At 44.0% G+C, this 7,929-nt stretch overlaps 1 protein-coding gene, 1 long non-coding RNA gene and 1 pseudogene across 2 annotated transcripts in view; all 3 read left to right on the forward strand.

Annotated features, from left to right (window-relative positions):
* Window positions 1–7,929, forward strand: part of LOC125488120 (histone H1-like) — a 212,594-nt gene that overhangs the window by 98,759 nt on the left and 105,906 nt on the right. The window lies entirely within an intron of this gene.
* The window catches only part of LOC109935230, a 125,057-nt pseudogene that overhangs the window by 96,594 nt on the left and 20,534 nt on the right, over window positions 1–7,929 (forward strand).
* LOC125488167 overlaps window positions 6,573–7,929 on the forward strand; it is a 5,341-nt gene continuing 3,984 nt past the window's right edge. Inside the window, exon 1 of the long non-coding RNA XR_007266241.1 lies at window positions 6,573–6,861. This is a non-coding gene — a long non-coding RNA (uncharacterized LOC125488167). The remainder of the gene's footprint in view (window positions 6,862–7,929) is intronic.

A 7,929-nucleotide genomic window follows, 5' to 3' on the forward strand; every position in this document is an offset into this window, starting at 1 on the left:
ATACACGTTATAAATTGTTAGGGACAAGGACTTAACCCTGTGGTCCCCACTCATTATAACTTGCCAAACAGACAAAAAGATCCATTTATCCTGACTGTCTGTTGTCTATTGGCTAGCCAATCCTCTATCCAAACTAATGTCGCACCCCAAATTTGATGTGAATGGGATTTTGTAAGTTGGCCACACAATTTGATTGATTTAATTCCCATGAAATCTAGAGGGAAATGAACTTCAGGTGCCAAAAGGATAACCCTGACTGATTGGCCTTAATAAGCAGTAACTAAGCAGTTAATTCTAGCTGATAACAGCACGGTGCTGGATCTGACATTAGTTGCTGGCTGTAATGCTTCTGGTTTTACCCCACCATGCAGATTAAACTGCCCCATGTTGGCTTGAAATGATGGCTAATATTGAACCCTCAACATCTCCCAATCCCTGATACACCCAATACTGATGTCAGGCTGACTGGTCTATAATTCCCAGTTTTGTTTCTACCTCCCTTTTTAAATAGTAAGGTTACATCCACTACCCTGTAATGTGTAGGAACTGTTTCAGAGTCTGTAGGATCTTGCAACATGGTCACCAATGCATCCATTAATTTTAAGGCCAGTTACTTTAGCACTCTGGGATGTCGGTTGTCAGTCCCTGGGGATTTATCACCCTTTACTCCCATCAATTTGCCCAGCAGTATTTCTTTACTTTTTCTATCTCACCAATCTCTTTGTTCACTATCATTTCTAGCACATTTTTTATATCCTCCTGTGTGAAGACACAATTGAAGTATGAATTTAGTTTATCAGCCATTTCTTTGTTCCCCATTATAAAGTCCCCTGTTTCTGACTGCAAGAGAGTTACATGAGTTTTCACCAGACTTTTTCTCTTTACATACTTGCAGAAGCTTTCACTGTCAGTTTTTCTGTTCCCTGCAAGCTTACACTCATTCTCTAATTTACCTTTCTCAATGCATCCTTTAGTCCTCTCTTGCTGAAATCTTAACTGTTCCCAATCCTCGGGGCTATTGTTTCTTTCTCTTGCCAATTTTTATGCCTTTATTTTTTCAGTTAATACCATCTTCAACTCCTTTTGGAAGCCATAGTTTGGCCACTGTTCTCTTTGCACTCTTGAGTCAGGTTGTAATAAATAATTTCTGTAGTTCACCCATTTGTCATTGAGTGTTTGGCACTGCCTACCCACTGTCAATCCTTTTGGTAACATTTCCCAATCCATCATTAGAACATAAGAACTAGGAGCAGGAGTAGGCCACATGGCTTCTCGAGCCTGCCCCGCTATTTAATAAGATCATGGCTGATCTTTTTGAGACTCAGCTCCACTTACACACCCGCAAACCATAACCTTTAATTCCTTTACTGTTCAAAAATTTACCTAGCCTTGCCTTAAAAACGTTCAGCAAGGTAGCTTCAACTGCTTCACTGGGCAGGGAATTCCACAGATTCACAACCTTTTGAGTGAAGAAGTTCCTCCTGACCTCAGTCCAACATCTGCTTCCCTTTATTTTGAGGCTATGCCCCCTAGTCCTCGTTTCACCTGCTCGTGGAAACAACCACCCTGCCTCCACTTTATCTATTCCCTTCATAATCTTATATGTTTCTATAAGATCTCCCCTCATTCTTCTGAATTCTAATGAGTATAACCCAGCCTACCTCGTCTCTTCTCATAATCCAACCCTCTCAACTCTGGAATCAACCGAGTGAATCTCCTCTGCACCCCGTCCAGTGCTACCATTCCTTCTCAAGTAGGGAGAACAAAACTGCACGCAGTACTCCAGGTGTGGCCTCACCACGACCCTATACAGCTGCAGCATCGCCTCCTTGTTTTTAAACTCCAGCCCCCGAGCAATGACAGATAAAATTCCATTTGCCTTTCTAATTACCTGCTGCACCTGCAATCCTACTTTTAGTGACTCATGCACAAGGACACCCAAGTCCCTCTGCTCAGAAGCGTGCTGCAACTTTTTACCATTTACCATTTTGCTGTTATTCCTACCAAAATGGATGACCTCACACTTATCAACATTATACTCCATCTGCCAGACCTTCGCCCACTCACTTAGACAATCAACTCAACTATCATAGTCAACTCACACCTCATACCATTGTAGTTTTCCTTATTAAGATACAGGAACGTAGTCCCAGAATCTCACTCAACATCCTACTGAAGAATTCTATCATGTTATGATTGCTCATCCCAAAGCGTCTCTCAGAACTGCACTGCTAATCATTCCTACAAAAAGCAATCAAAATGCAGCAAACATTCACTGATGCATAAAGCCATTCAGTCTATATCCAGGTTTCTAAACTGTTTTAGAAGGAATGGCGTCAAAAGTACTTGCGAGTTAATGATTAACATCACATGCAGAGATGAAAATGCATCAGTTAATTGCTGCTGAAATAACTCCACAGAGGCCAGTATCCAGTCACCAATTCACCTTTTAATTACACTTGTATAGTACGTGACACTAACCCAACAACTCAGGGCTGGCTTCGAGAGTGAGCAGAAACACTGACACACCTGTTTATGCCTTTCACTCAGAACTCTATTTGGACCAAGTAAACAGCTCCAATCAGGGAACTTATATCCTATAAGGTCCACGCTACTGACCTTGTTACACTCCCTACAGCTGCGAAGCAGATATCCAAGCAACAGAGATTGAAAATGATTAATCAAAATCCCATGGTTTATGTCACAAAACGTTTAATCGCTCTAACAATTTCAGAAAGTCCGGTGACATTGCAAGTGGATCCCAGACTACAGAGAGATGGTGATTCCGTCACATTGAATTGTCGGTGTCCCCAGGATCATGTGTGTGGAAGAGGACAAATTTCCTTCTACAGAAATGAGACCCTCCTGAACTCTGATTCCATGACTCGCAATGTCTATCACATCCACCGAGCAACCCTAATGGATTTGGGATGGTACCGCTGTGCGATTTTCCAGAACCTTTCAATGGTCCTGTCCCTCTGGGTGGAAGTCACTGTCCAGAGTGAGTCAACCAAGGGACCAGGTTGAGGTGAGGGTCGGGGGGTGGGGAGTGCGTTGGGGATGTGGGGAGAGGCTGACACAGGATGGAAACCAAGGTTCACTCGCGCTCATCTGGCCAAATGAAAATGGCGCCTTTCGGTTGACGTCTTGAAACTGATCAGGACATTTTGCAAGAGTGCCAACTCAAAGGGGAGCAAATCGAAATTGGCAACAGAAGAGAGGAGATGAATTGGCACTCTGGTCGCCACGGAGAATACATCAATCAATGACAATTGGTCAGAAATGCGTCTGTCAGTTTAACAGACGTCACATGTCATCTCGTATTGCTGTTGGAATAGCCCCAGTTTTTCTGTCCAAATTTAGTTGCTGGGACTGAGGAGGGTTAAGTTCATGAGGAGGGTTTTGTAATTGGTAGATCACCAACATTCATCTCTGCTCTGATCCCGAGACTAGTTTCTTACCAGAGCTCCTTTGGTTGTGAGTGGCCTCTTACTGTGTAATTTGGCCTGACTCTGTGCAAGTTTTTGCATCTGCATGGTTCATGTAACCTGGTTATCCTCCGAATGTGAAGATCATAAAATGTAGGAGTGGGAATAGGCCATTCAGCCCATCGAGTCCGCTCCACTCTTCAATGGGAGTATAGCTGATCTGATCATCCTCAACTCCACTTTCCTGCCTTTCCCCCCCACCTTTCCCCCATCACCCTCAATTCCCCTTCCTGATTAAAAATCCCCATCTCGGCTTGAATATACTGAATGGCCCAGCCTTAACAGCCCTCTGTGGTAAAAAAAATTCCACAGATTAGCTCCCCTCAGAGAAAATAAATTCCTCCTCATCCCCAACTTCAATAGGAGGCCTCCCTTATTCTGACATGTTGCCCCTCTGGTCGTACACTCTCCCACACAAGGGGAAACAACTTCTCTCTGCATCTCCCCTGTCAGGTTCCTCTAATAATCTTCAATAAGGTCACCTCTAATTCTTCTAAACACCAATGAGGACAGGCTGTACCTACTCAACCTTTCCCTCATCAGACAGTCTCTCCATATCTGGGATCAGCCAAGTGAACCTTCTCTGGGCTGCCTCCACTGCCCAGGCTATCTTTCTTCAGATATGGGAACCCATAACTGTTCACAGTAATCCAAATTAGATAAATACTAGATAAAAGTGAAGTGTTGTATTTTGGTAAGGCAAATCAGGGCAGGGCTTATATATTTAATGCTAGCATCTTGGGGCATATTTTTGAATAAAGGGACATAGAGGGTGCAGGTTCATAGTTCCTTGAAAGTTGAGTCGCAGGGAGACAGGATTTTGAAGAAGGTGTTCAGTAAACTTGCCTTCATCGGTCAGTGCAATGTGTATCAGGGTTGGGATTTCATGTTGAGGCTGTCCAAGACATTGATAAAGCCATTTTTGGAATATAGCACTCAATTCTGGTCTTCTTGCCAGGAACGATGTCCTTCAGCTAGAAAGGGTTTTGAAAAGATTTACAAGAATGTTGCTGGGGTTGTAAGGTTTGAGGAAGAGGGAGAGGCTGAATAGGCTGGGGCTATTTTCCCTGGAGCATCAAAGGCTGAGGTTTATAAAATATAGAAGTTTAGAAAATCATGTGGGGCATGGATCAGGTGAATAGCCAAGGTCTTTGCCAGTGTAGGGGTATCCATAACTGGATGGCATTGGTTTAAGGTGAAAGGGGACAAGTTTAAAGGGGACCTAAGGGACAACACTTTTCACACAGAAAGTGGTGCATGCATGGAATAAGCTGCCAGAGGAAGTCATAGAGACGGGTACAATGACAACATTTAAAAGGCATCTGAATGGGTACATGAATAGGAAAGGTTCAGAGGGATATGATTCCAAATTCTGACAAATAGGACAAGATTAATTTAGAATATCTGGTCGACATACATGAGTTGGACTGAGGGGTCTGTTTCCATGCTGTACATCTGTAAGACTTTACCCTTCAGTTACTTTCGCTACTCCTCAGATACTGAAGCAACCTGTGTGCAAATGTAGCAAGATCTGGATAATATCCAGGCTTATGCTGACAAGTGGCAAGTAAAATCTGCACCACACAAATAAGAAAGTATCTAACCATAGTCTCTTGATGCTCAATGGTATTACCATCACTGAACCCCCCCGCTATCAACATCCTGGGGTTACCATTGAGAGAGAATCTAACTATCACCTCTTAATATTTAATGGTATTACCATCACTGAATTCCCCCGCTACCAATATCCTGGGGATAATCATTGACCAAAAACTGAACAGGATTAATCATTTCAATACTGTGGCTGCAAGAGCAGACCAGTGGCTAGGAATACTGCAGCGAGTAACTCACCTCCTGACTCCCTCCAAAGCCTGTCCACCATCGACAAGGCATAAGTCAGGAGTGTGATGCAATATTCCACACTTGCCTGGATGAGTGCAACTCCAACAACGCTCGAGAGGCTCGACACTCTCCAGGACAAAGCAGCTGCCACTTGATTGGCACCACATCCACTCCCTCCATCATCGATGGTCAGTAGCAGCAGAGTGTACCATCTATGAGACTACTGCTAAATTCACCAAAGATCCTAAGACAGCACCTTCCAAACCCATGATCACTTCCATCTAGAAGGAAAGGGAGGCAGAGAAATGGGAAGACCACCCCCTGCACATTCCCCTCCAAGCCACTCACCATCCTGACTGAGAAATATATCAGCCATTCCTTCAGTGTCACTGTGTCAAAATCCTGGATTTCCCTTCCTCATGGCATTTGTGCCCAATCTATAGCACATGGATGGCAGTGGTTCAAGAAGACAGCTCACTATTACTTTCTCAAGGGGGAAATTAGGGATGAAATTGATGAATATAGGGCCCAGCCAGTCATGTCCATGTCTCATAAGTAGAAAATAAAGTAAAGGTAGTAAGGGACAAAGAGTTCAAGTGAGGTTGACTTGAAATCAGTTAAGTATGTTAATTGTTGGTTGGAGTTTTCAATCCGAGTAAGGTTGATCAACATTTGTTATCTTTATTATTGTAAGGTCAAAGAAAACAAAATTATTATAAGTAAATGAATGTCACATATTATCAACCTAAATGAAGTAAATTAAGGTATGACAGCACAGCTCTGTCATGTGGAGTACATGTTTTAATATGTGGGAAATCATGGATGTTACAGGTGACCAGCACATGATTCCTTCCATCATAGCATCACAGAAAATAGGAGCAGGAGTAGGGGACATTCGGCCCTTTGAAGCCTGCTTCAACATTCAATCCGGTCATGGCTGATCATCCATCTCAGTGCTCTGGTTCCCCTTTCACCCCATACCCTTTGATCCCTTTAGCCTTAAGAACTAGCCCTGATGAAAATAGGATTAGAAAAGTAAGGTGCTTGTTTTTGACTGGTAAGCCATGATGGGTCAACGGGCCTGTTTCTGTACTGAAAACTCAGTAACTATATCTAATTCTGCACCTTCACCACTGTGGATCTGTCCTTGAAAAGTCATGTCCGTGTGCAGTCTGTGTTGGGATCATTACTTTTGCTGCTTGGGATTTAATTGATGTCTGAATTTTCTTTCTCCTCCCAGTCCCTGTGAGCTGCCCATCCATCAGCTCAGATCTGATGGGGTCCGCTGTGTCCATCGGTGACCACTTAACCATCCGGTGTACCTCCGAAAGTGGGACACTGCCTATAAACCTCATGCTATACCGTCACCACCACCACCTCCTGAGGAACACAACAGTCGTTGACTCCAGGACAGCCACTTTCCATGTCACCATGCCACCTGAGGGGGAGGGCGCTGTGTACTCCTGCTGTGCTGCAAATGCCGTTGCCCACGTTATCAACTGTAGTGAGTTGCTCGCCCTCACTGTGTCAGGTATGGATCAAAATGGAAGAAGCCATCAGTTGTAGATTTCCATGTTATCTGAGGGGACACTCTAACCTTTTACCCAGGTATCCAAGGGGCGGCACAGTGCCTCAGTGGTTAGCACTGCTGCCTCACAGTGCCAAAGTCCTGGGTTTGAATCCAAACTGGGGTGACTGTCTGTGTTGAGTTTGATGTTCTCCCTGTGTCTGTGGGGTTTCTGCCAGGTGCTCTGGTTTCCTCCCACAGCCCAAAGATGTGCAGGTTAATTGGATTTGCCATGCTAAATTGCCCGTAGTGTTCAGCGGTATGTTGGTTAGGTGCATTAGCTACAGGAAATGCAGCGTTGTAGGGATGGGGTAGGAGGATGGGGATGGGTCTGGGTAGGATGCTTCGACACTGTAGGGATTCTATGATTCTATGATATCCTGTGGACCAAAGGTGGGGAACTGACTCAGTACCTAAACAAACAAACATTTCTTTAATTAACCCTTTAGATACCAGCACTCAACAAAAAGAATGCATTCACTTCTTAGCTCCTCTAACTTAACTTCAGCTTTAACTCACTTCATTTAGCTTACTTTGCTTGATTTTATTCACATTTAACCCTAACTATTCATTTGGCTTGAATTGAACACTAGCTCGGTTTAAGTGAAGTGGTCAAATTTGCTCATAGTGTAGATCTTGCCTCGTGATTCTCTGTCCTCTCCGAAGATCACTTCAGGGCACATACTTTGCGAATGTTGGTCTCCAGAGCTCCCCCTGAGAAATCCTTTGTTCTGCTCACTTTGTCTCAACGTTCCTTCCAGAAACTTCTCTGCTCTCAGCCAATGAATTAACCAAACCCTGATCACATTGCTTCATCCCAGCCAGCAATGTTTTACGGAGTCACAGAGTCATAGAGCATGGAAACAGGCCCTTTGGCCCAAAATGCCCATGCTGACCAGGTTTCTCAAACTGAACTAGTCCCATTTGCCCGTGTTTGGTTCAAGTACCTCTCAACCTTTCCTATCTGTCTCCCTGCCCAAATATCTTTTAAATGTTGTCATTGCACCCATTTCCACCATTTCCTCTGGCAGA

Source organism: Rhincodon typus, unplaced genomic scaffold, assembly GCF_021869965.1.
Source record: "Rhincodon typus isolate 14 unplaced genomic scaffold, sRhiTyp1.1 hic_rhity00000051, whole genome shotgun sequence".
Classification (NCBI taxonomy): domain Eukaryota; kingdom Metazoa; phylum Chordata; class Chondrichthyes; order Orectolobiformes; family Rhincodontidae; genus Rhincodon; species Rhincodon typus.